Genomic DNA, 16,877 nt, shown 5'->3' with positions numbered 1-16,877 from the left:
AACCAAACTACCACATGAGGTCAGTGTTTTGTTAAAAACTGTTGGACTTGTTGGGAGGTCGACAAGAAGTGCAATTTAATGGAACAATATCAGTCAGGCATGGGCTATTTAGTGTTTTTTATAATGTATTTATAATCAACCTTTATTTAATCAGTGAAGTCCCATTGCGATTGAGATCTCATTTTCAAGGGAGACGTGAGTACACAATAAAACAAACAATTAAAATACACATTATCAGTCAATAAAATAATATATATTTTTTTAAAGTCATAAATTATAATCAAGCAAAATAATACAACAGTGAGTCAATTAAAACAAGTTAAAAACAATCACAGTTATAACAAAAAGAACCAGCCAGAGTTCTCTTAAGCAGGGCACCCCCTGTGACTGAGAGGCTGATTTATATTTTCTAGCTAATGCTGATTTTATTAGAGCCAAAAGGATAAGTTGGTTGACAGAAAAATAATTTGGCAACTGCTTGGAATATATATTTGTAATATGAGTCATTCATTGAGTCATCAAGCCAAACTTAACTTCGTTCTCTGGTTCTTGAATATTTGCTCATTTTCTCTTTTTTAGTGTTGTCATTATTATTGAATTGCGGGTGGGGGGTTAGACAAAAAAAGGCATTTGAAAACATCACCTTGGGCTTTAGTAAATTGTTGTCACTATTTTCTGTCAAACAAACATCAAGAAAGTAACTGTAGGATTAATTAATAATAAAAATAGTCATTAGTTCCAGTGTAATAATTTGTATTTAGTATTTAACAAGACGCGACTTGAAAATATGAGCGTAGAGTTCGACATCTTTTCTTACAGTATATGGATAAAAAATATCAGCTGCTGCACACTTGGTTTGTTCTCTACTTGGATCTAAAGTGATCTGAGGATAATATGGCCAGTGTGAAATGAATATTAAATAAAAGATTCAGATCCATTCATATGAAATAGCCTGTTAAGTACGTACACTAAAATGTTTTTTTAATATGGTTTGCCCGAGTCAAAGAAAAACAAACTTGAGCTTCACAGAGCCACATAAATTCCACATAAATTGAAATTAACAGATGGAGCTGAGTTGAACAGAATCACCAAATGTCACAAGTCTTTAGAACAAACCAAACAAACAAAATGTAGGCGGTGAGTAAATTATCTCTTCTGTTCTATTTGTTTGTCTGCATGAGAGTCTCGCAGATGACAGACAGCATGGATGAAATGTTTTCATTCTCAGCCTCATTCAATTGCACTCCTAAAACACACCTCCACCTTTCAGAGCACCGTGCCCCCCTGTGTCCACAACCAAGTGTGCAGCAGTAGAAGTGCTTTACTGGGTCATGTGCGACAGTGGCAAGATGTGCCTGCAAGTCTGATGTTGAATTAGAATACATTTGACACTGCAATCTGTATGATTTAGGTTAAAATGAGATTAGGACGAGAGATTTGTGACACCGTGCAGTGCTCTCTGTGTTGAATTTAATAGCTGTTCATTTAACTCACCAGGGAAAGAAAGCATTTTGTGCTAAATTGATTTACATGCCAGTAAGGTGTGGGGATGTTTCATTTTGCCATCAGAGAGGTCTAGTTATGGCTTGCTTGCAACACAAATATGGCTGGGCTCATCCTGTCCTGGGCTGTAGCTGCTGAGTTCATGGGCTTTTGTCAAGCTTTTGCTGTGTTGTGCATGTGCCAAGACAGGCTGAGATTAACATTTTGGGACGGTGGAAAGTCCCTCTGGTGCATTTTCTGGTCTGGCTATACATGCACGCCTGCCAGAAAAGCCCACTTGCACAGACACACATCAGAGTCCAAAAACTGGAAACCCTCTATAGTGATATTAGGCTGCAGAGGGACTGTCTGGTGTTCAGAAGCCTTCCCTTGATATTTTAAATTAGAGGGGTTTAGTTACATTACCATGACTCCGCAGCATACTCCTGTGGCCTGTGACTGCGGCCTGTCCTCACATAAACGCTTCATGTTTGGATCATATTAGCCCTTGCTAACACACAGGGACACATACATAGCTTTGGCAACCACACAAACACAGGGAGAGGCTCAGCCACAGCCACAGGATGTTGTTCTTCCCCGTCAGTGATGATTTCCTGGAAGCCTAAGCGGCTGTGCAGCATCTGTGCAATGTAACAGGACTTTATAGGACATCGGGGAGTGGGAGAGAGAGGCATGCTCGACTTGTTCTTCCTGACGCTACGTTTGCCGTGGTTCAAATGCGATCATGACCGCAGAGAGATGGCATGGAAACACAAACAAGCGACCACTCACGATTGGCTGGCATGATGAGGTCAGCCGCACAATGCAGTCAGCAGCTGCGGTCCTCCTTGAGTTGGGCAATGCACTGTTTGGATAGGGTTCAGCAGCAGAGGCGGCAGTGGATGCAGCCAAATCAGTGTTGGGTTATGCTGAAAGAAGAGCTGAAGCATGAAACCCAGCAAACACATTTAACATTTGTATTTAAAGTGTTTGGATGAAGATTTATTTCAAAGAAACTTACCTTAAATTCCTTTAAGTAACTTGATCAGTAACATCACAAGCAAACTGTAGTAGGGAGAGCAAAGGTCAGGCCCAAGTCACCCTGAACAAACACAGGACTTAAAGTTTGTCCCTAAGATAAATCCTGTATTTTGCCTGCATTTTTATGTGGATTTCCACTTTGTTTATATTCTACCTTTTTTATTTTGCACTGCTCACCAGTATGCATTTTTTTTCTATACAGACACTTGTTATTCTTACTCTGAATCAACAGTCATATAGCCACAGTGTCAGTCTCACACCGGAAACCACATTCGTCATTGAATCAGGAAGTGGAAAGCAGCTCCCAGCATCCTTCTCTGTCTCAGAGAGGAAGTGGGTCAGACAATATGACTAGAGGCCGTTTGTTGCTGCTTCATACAGTTGACAGGAGACACTGCAGAAACTATATCTGAGTGAGCTGAATAATCTAAGGTTTAAGATTTAAGATGTTGTTGGACTAGTTTGGATAAAATATATTATCTAGTCTGACGCAAGCAAGATTACTTGGTCACTTATCTGGACCTAATTAGGAACTTTATTTTTGTTTTTGATTTATTACTGAGTGAAAGACGTGTGTTATAGATAAGTCAATATAATATAAATAAATGTTATTTTGTCTGTTGCGGCTCCAATCTTATTTTCTCAAGTAAGGGAAAAATATCCTCGAATGTGGTAATATTTACTCAAACTAACTGATAATGGCTCATTTTTTGGCTCACTTTTCAGAACTCTGCACAGTTAGGCCTGTTCAGTGAAGCTCGCTGATGAACAGAATCAGAACAATTCATGTTTTATTTCTAGGTTTTCACATCTTCATGTTAAGAGAGGGGGCAAAAAAATCATTAATCACATAATCACACATTAATCAAAATCACATAATCATTAAAAGCATTCATTTTTTCGTTATTTTTAAAATTATTTATATTTGCAAATTCAATTTAACCCTTTTGGAAGCCTTCTAAAGTAATAAATACCATAGCTTTTTGACTTCACTGTGTACATTGTGCTGCAATACAATGACTTGATCTTATAAGACAAATCCAATGTTGATAAAGTTTTCCTTTGGGAATGTCATTTGAAGTTGAGAAAATGTAATAAATTACAATATTATAATATGTGTCATTGAAATACTGAGCATATCGCAAATCTCGTGTTGTGGGGCCTCTGGTGAAGCCCACCCCTACTTCACGTCATCCTGCCTCCTTTGTTGAGCCAAATTAAATGACAAATAATCCCCTCTAAGGCAGAGAATTGTATCATGCCCAGTCAGTTTGAAATAACTGACTTATGTGAATCGAAAAACACTTTTCATTCACACTGACTTTTTGTTTTAAGTTTTTTTGTTTGTTTTGTCTTTTGCAGTGAACTGGTGTTAAACACATTTCCCCCATAGTGTGACAATAATCCTTGTGCTTCCCAAAATGAGAACATGTTACTGTAAGAACTTAAGAAACTCAGAACAGATTAGAGTTGCTTACACAAAAGATTTTCAGCATTTGTACTTGAGAGATTATCAGGCTAACTAATTCTCTTAACTCTTGTCTTGCTCATTGCCTCAGAGTCATATGTACAACAACAGAAAATATGTTTAATTGAACCCTTGAGATTATTTCTGCCTCAAGGGCAGTTCTGCCTTTCGCGAATGTGGCAGGATAAAAACGTATGAGGAAGAGCATATTGGCTCGAAATATCACTTGTTTTGCAGAATAAAATCCTTTGATGGGAGCTTCCTGATGTGCGGATATCGATCTCGTTACACAAAGACAAAACCTTAACCTGAAGATCACCACATTCCATTATAGTATTTTTAGACATACAGCCTTTCTATTCTATTGTATTTTAAATCCCCATATATATCCCCTTGTACTACGTTTATTTAATTCTGCTTACCCATAGTGAACATTTGCCATTGCACAATATTGCTCTTTATTCGGCCGCCCATCTCTGTCATTGAGCAAAGAGAAGTGAACAGCAGCAATTTGAGTTTAAAGGATCCAGCAAAGCAGAGCATATAGAGTCATCACAGTACCAATAAATCTCTGTGCTCCGCTGGCCCTCACAAACGGGGAGCGGCAGAGTGGAAAGGACAGCTCTTTTCTCAGCGACTGGAATACACCACTGTGCAGTGAGATGCATGGCCTCCCACAATCCACTACAGCTCCATTACTTAGCCAAGAGTTCGCTGGGACACGACGTCTCCACACAGCATGGAGACACTCTCATTCCAACCCTATAAACCTGCGGAGAGGAGTCATCAGCACACAGAGAGATTTACAATGGCCTAGCCCAGGGCCCCAGACAGTTATAGATCCCTTTACCTTTCAAGAGCAATTTCACCGCAAATGGGATTAAAACTAATGGCGTTTGACACCACCAGGTCCAGCACATTGAATCCATCGGGTTTTATCGTGCTGACATTTCAAAAGGTTGGCCTATGTGTGTGGCAAGGGCTACGAGATGCAGAGCGGGGTGACATATAGAGGACTCTTGGGACCAAGGCTTTTACAGGCTGCTCCAGAGATGCTGCATCTCCTCGCCTGTGCAGCCACCTGACCAGTTACATTACAGCAAGTTTTATAGACATTAAAATCCAAAGACTACAAATCATAACACTCCAGTGCACATTTTCCACTAGTTTGCAGATGGGAGTAGTTGTTTTTCTTCTTTGTTCCACAGGTCGAGCCCTTTGGCGTGACCATGCACTGAATATGTAAGCAGTCCTGTCAGTGGAATAATGCTCATTATCTCAGTTGTGGGTAAAGTAATATTCTCCCTGTGTGATCTGTTTACTTCATGAAGGTAAATTAAACCAGGGAATGATTTTCTTCCTCTTTGCCGTTTAATTTCAATTTGTATAAACAAGACTCTTCAAGGTCAGTAAATGAAACCGCCGTGTTTGGAATGTGAATGGAGTTTGTTGCCTCGGGAATCCTGCGCTATTAAAATGTGCTCATTCAGTAGCATAGTATAGTACTTGACCTGAATAACAATTTTAGCGTTGCCTCACTTCATGCTCTGACTGAGTGTACTCTTCTGAACTTGTCTTTTTGTTTGGTCTAGTTTGTTTGGTTTTTTAACCACCACAGTGTTACAAAAAACAAAACCATCTCGTACTGTGAGGTTGCATCAGCTATTTAAATACAGTTTGTCTATGCAAATGATACTGTCCTTGAAAATATCTCCACATTTATCCTAGTCTTGCTTTGATGAAATAGGGTTCTCTTTCATGTCAAGTCGTAATTCTGTGCACAATAAATCTGTAAAATCTATACAGATCCCATACAAGAGGCTGTAAAGGAATGATAGCCCTCGTTACACACTATATTAAATTCACCTGAACAGGATATATTTTATACAAATGATTTCCTTAATTTGTTGCCATGTCTGCTGTAAAACATAAATTAGTGGTCGTCTTTATTAGGATGTCCAGGCTGAAAACAGGGCAGGAATCACCAGCTGAGATTGAAAACCTAATTAAATTTACATACAGCTTCAAGGCCTGCCTCACTCTGCTTTGGGTGCTCCCATTCAAGCCTGTAAACACCACTTTTCAGAAATCATTACTTTGGCACACTAAACACTTTCCACCCCGAGAACAAAGCGAGTCGGAAAGACGGGAATACATTAGCAACCGAAATGAGATCATAAGCAGCATTTGCGAGGTGGCTGTGAAATCACAAAGCAAGGATGAAATATCTGCCTGTGGAGTGTTCAGAGCTGGCAGAGCTGGCAGTTAGCCGCTGTGAATGATTGAACTAATATTTGGAGTTATTAGTTCTGCTACATTTTCTTTGAGAATGAGCAGTGTGGCAGGTCCAGGACGACATAGTTTATGCTGCTGCTGGGATCTCTCAACCAGCTAGTGCTTCAAAAAATATAAAAGTGATGAAAATCACTTCAAAACCACTCTGGTGTATTCAAGAGACAATTTTGCTTTTACATTTTAGACAGGGCTCAGTGCAGGGCTGTGGACTCAGAATATAAAATGTTATTGCTGAAGGTTCAGTGGCCCCAATATGTCTGCACCCCAAATGCATATTATTTCAATTAATTCTAAAGGGTCAGTGCAACCACATTATATTAAAAAATAAACCAAATAAGCATTTTTCCACTTAACTTTAGTGGCCCTGCAGATAATTTGATTTGCTTAGGTTTTTGATATGTCCTTTGGCAAATTTCTGTCCCTAATTTATTACTTATTACATTTGAATACACCATCTTTTGTAGAAATAAAAGCACAGTTTTCTTATGTAGTCCAAGGTACTGTGATGAATATATTGGTTATATATTTTAATGTATATCCCTCCAAATTCTGTCATTTCTTTTAGCAAATTGTTTTTTGTGTTTTTTTTCGTAGCATTTAGCCTGTCTCGTGTGCTGCTGTAACATGTGACTTTCCCTCCGGGGATCAGTAAAGTCTTATCTTTCAGTGAATGTCAATGGAATTTTGTGGTGCTCACAGCATTGGAAAAAATGCATTTAACGAAATCAGCAGAAACATCTCTCAGAATATGTGTCACAGTTACTCTGGATAATCTATGGATAATCCATAGATCTCACTGTCAACAGTTTTTATGGGGACTTTTTCTTAGGAAGAAAGAAGTTCTGGCAAAAACTGTTGACAGCGAGATCTGTGGATTATCCAGAGTTACCAGAACCTGGTTATGTACTTGCGATTTTCACTTTCACCTTGGACTAGGTTGCTTAAGTATCAGATTTGGCTAAATGAAACTGGACCATTTGCGTAAGATACAATACTTTGAAATCGATTTCTTTTTAAACCATGGGCAGAAAGTAATGTTAAAGGCATTATGTATTAAAAGTAATGTATTAAAAAGCTTGATTTATTTGAACCAGTTTCAAATATTCAGAATCAATATGTGTCCAGATATTGATATCTTTGACAACACCAATCTGCATAGCTCAATACAATCAGGATTAAGTGAGATTGATTTAAAATTTTGGGGAACCGACCTTTTGAAAACACATTACATTTAATAACAAAACAAAACATCACTGAGCTCTTACATGTTGTGGCTTGTGGTAATCTGAAGATCCCAGAACAGTCATTGCTGGGAGCTGGGAGACCCTGGCAAATCAAATGGCAACAATTACTGGGTACATCCCTTGGCTTCAGTGTCTCTGCATCCAAAAGATTATATCTATAAGATATAAATGTGTGAAACTGTATGCATGTGGCCTGACAGATGAGCAAAGCCAAACATTAAGTTGAGCATAGAAAGTCTATTTGAAATCACATCAAGACACTAGAGGCTCAAATGATGTTTCTTAGTGTTAGCTGTCGCATAACATGACATCAGTTTACACTCAGCCAGCTGTGGTTTTCACCTCACTAATGTGGCATAAGCATCTGAATAATGATGAATAATTGATCCAGTATATAACTAGGCTTTTCTTTGATATATAGCGATAAAATTGTGAATTACCACAGGAACCGAATGATTAGTAGGTAGGAGACAAACAGGCTTCATGTTGCTATGGCAGAGTGCCTCTTGCAGACTCACACTGAGGTAGCATTCAGGGCTTTTAAGCCATTTTGCTATTAGTTTATAAGTGCCATTAAGAGGCTCTTCTGAGATTTGCTCTTGATTTGGCTGCAAACAAACACAAACATGCTCACTTTGCTGGAAATATGTGAAAACATCTTGCAGTCTCATTGCCAGACGAGGCCCGATGGCTCCCTCATGGCTGCACACTGCAGGCTCTTCAGAGATGTGTCGACTTGAAAGAGGAGTCCTAATCCCCAAGTAATGACAACCGCTAAACGCAGCCCTCTGCGTCATTATGCTGCAGCTCTGCAAATACCACGCAGCTGTCTAATGGCGTCTTTGCAATGGCAAGACTTCAGCCACAGGATGTATGGGTGCCGTGCAAGCACCATTTACTATTCTCTCATATGGAAAACTATGGCTTCCACTCTTCCCTGTGTGTACGGACACTTTGCTGTTTCATCTAGCATAGAGCAGCGGTGCTGCTGGTAATTCATGCAGCACGTCTGGGAGAACAAATGTTCTCATTCAGCTGCACCCACAGGGAGCTTTGTTTCAACACTGGTGGTTTTAGATCAGAGGAAGGTGTAGTTGGTGAGACAAACACCAGGTGGCAGTCCAAGTCTTCTCTCACCAGCCCCCCCACCTACATCCCAAATGATGATGTAATCCTTTCTAGACCATTATATCACATGGCACAAACAGGCTCTTTGCTCCTCCATGTGGATACACTTTGATTTTCAGCGATTGCTGATACCATTGTTGCAGTTATCTCCTGTTCCTACGTGGTTATCTCGTATTCATAAGAAGCCTCACAGTGTCTCTTTAATGAAATCAAAGTCAGAGCCCATTCTGCAGCGTGGCGCTGAGACGAGCTCTCCCATCTGGCCACATATCCATCGACGCTGCTCTCTCATGGATTTTAAATATGGCTGTGACCTTAACAGTAATAAAAAGCAATTCTCACAGCACTAATCCTCTCCTCTGGTCTCACTAGCTCTTAACCTTTTCTGCCACCGAATAAGTGAACTGAGCTGTGAATATGCAACCCCCCCTCCTTGCTTACCCACCCCCTGTAAAAATCAGCGCCTAATAATATTGGCTCAGCGGCAGACAGATTATGGCAAGGGGAGAGCATCTGCTGGAGGGAGAAACAATATGACGGCTTCCTCCCCAGGGAGCAGTGGCTGTAAAAGACAATCAGAGAGAGACAGAGGGATGGAAACAACCAGGCTTTCTTAGAGAAACATGTAAGCATTAAACCACATGTCCCGCGGGAGAGTATAGAGAGTGACAGGAGAGATATCTTTTTTCTTCAGGATTGTCTGTGTGTGTACTCATTTAATATGTATGTCACTTATTTACCTCACAATACAAATGGGACAATAATGTTTTAGTCCCTGGTAATTTGAAATGAAAGCGACGTGATGAGGAAGACAAAGTGTAGTAGACAAGAGGAAACAGGAAAAGTAGCGAAGTAGCTCCAAGGGATTTTGATTACAAATTCCCCAATCGTACCTGTGCTAACTAGACCCGAGTAGGAACACGGCTGAATACTGCTGAATGAATGAATAGATTTATTTTTTTCCTTTCAAAGTTGTTTGCCTAAAAAAAAATTGCAGTAGAGATGTTCATAGAAAGGGCTGAGGATAAGTTATATTCAGCAGCTACATTTAAAGTCAAAGGTCAAAAGTGAAAAAAGGTTCCTGTCTGTACTTGGCCTGCTGTGGTGGGAGGGTGGTGTGATGCTCTGAAACAGGGCATAATGCCAGCTGGTAATGGAGCATGTGATGTCAGAGCTGCAGCTAATGCACTTCACACGCTTTTTACTACTATTGTCTGAGCACATAGATATTCTGTTAGTGGAAGTATCTGTACAAATATGTTTGTACAAAGTCACAAAGAGAGAGCAAAATATGGAGAAAAATGAGCTGAATAGCAAGATGTACTGTGAAAACTGTCTGTGTAACAAAATGACTAAATTAAGCAAACTGGAAACAGCAGTTGCTGTCTGATCCAAGGCTGTAGTACAGCACATGTTCAACTTGTACCTTATTATTCTATTAATTTTGAGGAGGTGCCTTGTGGTTTTCACGCCTGTAACTTAAAGAAATCCTCTCTACTTCATTTATAGTAGACAACGACAGACAAAGGCTGTCTGATGTCTGACTGACACCCACTTCAAATTTTTATTTGACCAAATTTGAGGATATTACACCCTGGGATTGACACCATTCTCACTTCTCCTGCCTACTTCCTGCTAGTTCAAGATTTGATTGGAAACACCCCAAAGCTGTAGGTTACTCAGTGTGTTTGAAGCAAAGTATCTTATTATTCATCCATTTTTTAAAAAAGAACATAGCGCCTTATTTTATAGCAGGGTATGTCATTTTTACATATTTAATCAGGCTTGTGTTAAACCTGGGTTGTGATCACTCTGCTGAGCAGTTTACTGTTCCCTAACTCCCTCTCTCGATCAGCAATTGTCCTATTACAGTTAGCCATAATTAGAGACAGCATGCCTGGCAACGTTTGCATTTCTGCACATACACATGGTGCATGGACCTGTGGTAGGGGCAGCACTGCACATACAGAGTTTTGTGTCTTTTTTTCAAGATAATCCTAAATGAAAAAAGAGCAGCATGTGTTAGGAATGGATACAACTGTGTGTAAGTCTGTTCTAATGTTTGAATGTAGGCACAGTTGTTAGCATGTTGAGCTTACTACCTTTGGTGCCAACTCAATGTTATGCCCAAGGCCAAGGAGCGTATCATTAGCTGACTACATTAGCTTGGGTGTATCTTCAAAAAAGCCTCATTCACAACCAGCACTTCCACTGTGTGGTATTTCCCAGCTGAATGGAAGCTGTTCTTGGATGCTGTCAGAGTTTAGGGGCTTTACCCTGCATTTTACTGGATTTGGAAGTTTACACTCCAGCAACCCCAGCCAAATTCTTTATCCAAGATAGTTACATTCAGCAAACACAGCTAGTTCTCATCCTAAAAGCCTTTTCTGTTGTATAAGTGGAAACATGCTGTTTGAAAATGCAAACCAGTACGTAAGCAAAACAACAGCAGGATTTCTAATGGTTTCTGATCATACCAGGCTACCAATGCACTAAAACATATGAATAAAGCTGCTCCTTAGTTACAGTGGGGAAAACAAGTTTTAAAACATCAACATTTTTTTCATGAATATATCTGCAGCTTTTCTACAATTCTACTTTTAGAGTTCCTCCTGTATGAAGAAATGTAATCTCTCACAGTGTTTAGATGGTATTTTGGTCCATTCTTCCACGCAGATGGTCTTTAAATCTAGAAGATCCTGGAGGACTGGCTGTTGAATCTTGATCTTCATTTTTTGTCCACAAATGGTCTATTAGGTTTAAGTCGGGTGATTGACTGGGTCATTCCAAACCTGTCTGGACCCAGCAGAGAGTCTTCTTTGCTGGAAGTTCTTTGTCCTGCTGGAAGGTCCAGCTGTGCCTCGTCTTCACCGTCCTGGTGGATGGTAACAGATTCTTCGAAAGAACTTCTTACTTCATGTCTTTATTTATCCTCCCTTTGATAAATTGTATTCTGCTGGTACCATGAAAAGAGAAATCAATCCATACCATGATGCTTCCACCTCCAAACTACATTGCAGATATGGCACTTTTAAGGTCATATTCTTCGTCAAACATGACACGTCATATAATTTGCAGAAAAGTTGAGATTTTTTGTCTGGTCTGACCACACAATGTTCTCCTAATACAGGCTTCTCTAAATGTTGCGAGCTAAATTAAAACAAGTTTTTGGGCAACAATATGATAAGTCACTGCCCTGGACTCATCCCATTTGGTAAACACTCAGTGGCCGAATCCTCCTTGCACTAAAAAGCAGGGAAAAGCCCTGGCCCTGACAATATAAGTAGTCGACAGCTCTCCTCTTGCACAGAACATTTAGCCCCCATTTTCCAACATACCTTTCAGTTGTCCTTCAACCAACAAAGGGTGCCTATGTGTTGGAAAGCAGTCCATTGTAATCCCAGTGGCTGAAAACAGCCATCCCAATGTTTTTAATGGTTTTAGACCTGTTGCATCGACTTCCCTTGTCATGAGGTCCTTTGAAAAATTGATAAAAAGAGAGCTCTTATTCAAGACTGAGCACCTATTTGACCCACTTTAGTTTGCATACAGGGCCGGTCGTGAAGTAAAAGATGCTACTGCCACTTTGCTAAACCTTGTTAAAAACATCTTGAAGGGTTACAAACCATATGCCAAGCTGCTATTTGTGGATTTCTTTTCTGCTTTTAACATGATCCAACCCCACATTTTAATTGACAAACTTATTGTTAGTTTAAGTTTAGATTTGGTTTTAATTTTTTTTTAACATCCACTACACAGAGAGTGAGGGTGAAGGAATTCATGATTCAGAATCATTTTAAAATTTCTGATGACTCTGTTATAGATAGTGTCCTCCATGCCCATGAAAACAGCCATGGACCTGTAGTTGATGAATTTGTAGATTGGTGTGCCCATTCATACCTTTAACTAAATGCACTAAAAACTAAGGACATGTGTATTGATTTTAGGCATAAACCCTCGACTTCCTAAAAGACCATCATCAAGGGACAGCTGGTTGACTTTTTAGAGAACAACAAATATCTTGGGATTTTAGTGGATAATAAACTGAATTTTAACTGCCACACTCAGGCGTTGTGTAAAAAAGGCCAGCAACGTCTGTCTTGCCGCAGGAAACTTTCCAGGAAAAGTTTCATGTCGACAAGTCCCTGATGATCTTATTCCACAGATTGTATATTGAGTCTGTCTTGACCTTCTCTCTTCTCTGCTGGTTCGGAAATCTCAACACCGTGTCCAAAAATGCTCTAAATAGTATAGTTAAAATGAGTGGTAAGATCTTGGGTGTTCAGCATAGTTCATTATCTGATCTGTTTCTCCAGCAGACAGGAAGGAAGGCGAAAACCGTCCTTTCCGACAGCTCCCAACCTTTATTCTGCGAATTTGAGTTTTTGCCTTTTGGCTCTTGGCTGAGATTTCCCTATTAAGAGGAACAGATACAAGTACTCTTTCATCCCCTCTGCCATTTCTCTTTTAAATGCACGGCAGGGAAAGCATCAATCTGAGTACTGAGGCTACTCTCTTAGCTTTTAGTCATTCTTGGTATATTTATGTGATGATTGGTGGTGATGGTGATGACAATGATGTTGTTGACGGTGACAGTGATTATTATAATGATTATAATGATGACAGTCCATCCATCTTACCCATCTTTCAGGGTAACTGTGCACTTTATTTATGCTCGTGTACTTTAGATGCTGCTAAATCATCCAGTTTGCACTGTAAATATTTTTGACATTGAAACAAGGTACAAGGTGGATTTATTTTTCATTTTTTTAAAATGTGGTTCAAGAAAAAATCAAATTAAATTTGACCCTAAATCCTTCTACATCTTTTTGGCATCGAAGTAGGTTGAGGAGTCTCACAGTCTGGGGAAAGAAGCTGCTCTGTAGTCTGGTGGTTCTGCAGCGGATACTTCTGTATCTTTTTCCAGATGGCAGCAGGGTGAACAGACTGTGGCTGCTGTCTTTCAGTGTCCTTTGGGCTCTGTGCAGACACCTCACTTCACCGAGGTCACTGATGCTCTGTAGATGGGAACCAGTGATGTTCTGGGCAGTTTTAATCACCCGCTGTAGAGCCTTCCTGTCCTGGGCCGTGCACGAAGCATGCCAGTTTATGATGTTTCCAGTCAGTGTGCTTTCTATCGCTCCTCTGTAGAAGTTTACCAGGATCTTGCTCTGGAATTTCCGTAGGAAGTAGAGCCTTTTCTGTGCTTTTTTAACCTGGGTGGTGATGTGTGATGACCAAGATAGGTTCTCAGTGATCAGTAACCTATAGCTGTTCCCCTGCTCCACCTCAGCTCCACTGATGTAGACAGGGGTGTGTGTCTTTGCCTCCTTCTTTCTAAAATCATCAGTCAGCTCCTTAGTTTTACTGACATTGAGCAGTAGGTTGTTCTCTGTGCACCACTCTGTAAGATTGTTGATTTTGTCCCGGTATGAACTCTCATCATTGTTTGTAATACGGCCAATGATGGTGGTGTCGTCCGCATACTTCACGACAGAATTCTCCTGATGTCTGGGAGTGCGTGAACAGGAGTGTGAACGGCTGTATTCCAGTGTCCACTGTTGTTTCAGCTCACTGTACACCCCACCTCACCTTACCTCATTTGTTTTGTGTGCACATTTTTCGTATCTTTTATGTGTTTTTACTTGCTGTATATCCAGTTGCCCTCCAGAGACATAAAGCTGAAGCAAAGTTAGTTTGGACTGAAATGTTACAATGTCTTTATCTGTATAGTTTTACTGAGTTAATCATCAGTGTCAAGTGTAAATTTCATGTGAAAAGCTACACTAGAAATATGTTTACTGAAAAAATGTTGATACGTCTAATAATTATTTCCCCCACTGTATATATCTAGGTATTGTTTCAGAAATATAAGAATTTAAAGTGGCGAATCTGCCTCTTTTAGAATTGTAAACTGTATGTGGCGTCCTTTAACAATAACAGGAACTTAGTGGGGCAGGCTTATCAAATGATCAAATGATTTATTGACAAGCTCACATGAGAACATGTACATTAAATAATCAAATTTTTAGCGCACACTTTCAGGGGATTTAAAGCCTGAAAGTAAACGCAAGGGAAAATCAAGTGTATCATAACATGTAGTAATTCGATCTTGTCAGTTATTTCCATTCCAAATAAAGTAGTTTTAAACTGCATTTTTGTTCATCAAATTATGAAGCAGTTCAAATTCTCAGCATTTAGGGCTATGAAAAAATTCAAGTCCTCATATTTCCAAATTCTCAGGTATTTAAGTATAATTTGCAGGATGTTAATAAGTTTAAACCGCAATGTGTTTGAAGTATAACCCCCCCTCTCTTTATATCTGTGTCTGTGTATCAATGGCTTTCCCTCTCAGTGGGACTCACCACCCACAAAGGTTAATGAGCTTAAACACAGCTCAGAGTGAGCTCATTAAACAGACCGCTGAGACTTCAGAGGGGAGAGGAGAGGCAGGATGGCTGAGGAGGGAATAGGAATAAGTGTAAAGGTGGATTGCTGCTGCCACTTTGGGCAACAGGGAACATGTCACTTTGCTAGTGGAAGTGATCCACAATCCAGCCATAATTAGTTATTTCTGTCTGGATTTCTCTGTGAGGTCTTCTGCGTAATAGGAGACATAATTTGAAGAGGAGTCATTCATTAGTAGGAAGGTTGGACCGTCACAAACATAGAAAGTGACTCAGAAGAGCTTAATGTTAGCCTACATTTCTCCTCTGACTCTGGCACTCCTCTCATTGGAGCGTGAGTTGATGCAGGAAGCGGAGGGGGAAAAAATAGAGACTAGATCCTCTGTTAAAACTTGCTTTCAAAACTATTAATTGAAACTTTTAATAGGACAAAAACATGGTTAACTGAGTAACCACTAAAATGGCATTTCTGAGGACAAACATTTTTGAGTTGGCATGCATGAGCTGAGGTGGATTATCATGTTTTCATGGATCAGACTCATTTCACATCATTTGTCGCTGAAATTGAGATAGCATGGCATCTTTCTCTGTTTATTGACATAAAAACATGCAGGGCAAATGTCCATGCAGCAGAGCAGCAATAGTTAGGATGTTGTTGCTGTAACACAACACTTCATATATAACCCTGTGCTTTGAAAGAACTTATGCTCTGAGCTAAGAAATAATTTGTTCAAAAGCTGTTTTATTTTAATGGTCAGTTTTCAGACCTGGAAGACCTGGACCTTTAACTTGGTTGTGATTCCCTTTAAACATCTCTAAGAAATGCTTTTTTTTTTAACACCGTATGTGTGTGAGAAAGAAAGATGCATCAGCTCTTACTGTGTTGCAATATTTGCACGATGATCACAGTTACAAACAGTAAGCTGTAGCATTGAAACATTAAGGCAGAATTCACTTTTGATTCTGGTAGCAGCTTTTATCCTATTAACGGACATGAATTTTGAGCAACTAGCTGTGGAAGAGTCTGCAACCTATTTTTAACAAACGCGCGTGCGCACGCGCGCACACACACTCACACACACACACACACACACACACACACACACACACACACATACAAACACAAACAAACACTTTAAATCCACTTTGAAGCACTTACAGTGGTGTGAACCGATGAGACTTGGGATCTAATTATTGTTCCACAACAGGACAGGCTTTGTCCGATAATCAAGGATTGCTGAGCAAATCAAACAGAAGAATGTTTAGCTTAGTCAATACAGGCTTGTCACTAATCAGTTTACCTCTGTGTTGTTGCACAGTGAACTTAATAAGTCCTCTGTGTGATTGCAGAATAGTCGCTTCTGTTCTGTCTTGCAATACCAATTACTTTGTTCATGAATGAATTGATTGTTGAAAGTTTTCTGCAAGGCTGCTGACAAAATTTGACGGCTTCTCAATCTAGTGTTTGCTACTGCTTAAAGCATCTGAGACACATGATGTTAAACAGACTTGAAAAGAGTTACTGTATGACTGTTTTTTTTTTTAATTTCAAAACCTCAACGCAACTAAAATCAATATTTTTTAATAAGTTGTTTCCACTGTTGCCCCCCTGCCACCTCTCCTGCCAAAAAACCCAAACTAATCAGTTATTTACAGGTTCCTTCTCAAGTCTGCACCTTGAATTTCTTTTTCCGTTATAAGGATAGATTGCCTATATAATCATGACATGACATTTATTCCATAGATCCCAATACATATTTAATTATATTCTTCTTCAGCAACAGCACTGCATTCTGGATCATAATAAACAAA

The sequence above is a fragment of the Plectropomus leopardus genome, chromosome 6 (assembly GCF_008729295.1).
Source record: "Plectropomus leopardus isolate mb chromosome 6, YSFRI_Pleo_2.0, whole genome shotgun sequence".
Taxonomy (NCBI): domain Eukaryota; kingdom Metazoa; phylum Chordata; class Actinopteri; order Perciformes; family Serranidae; genus Plectropomus; species Plectropomus leopardus.
This window is presented reverse-complemented; position numbering follows the sequence as displayed.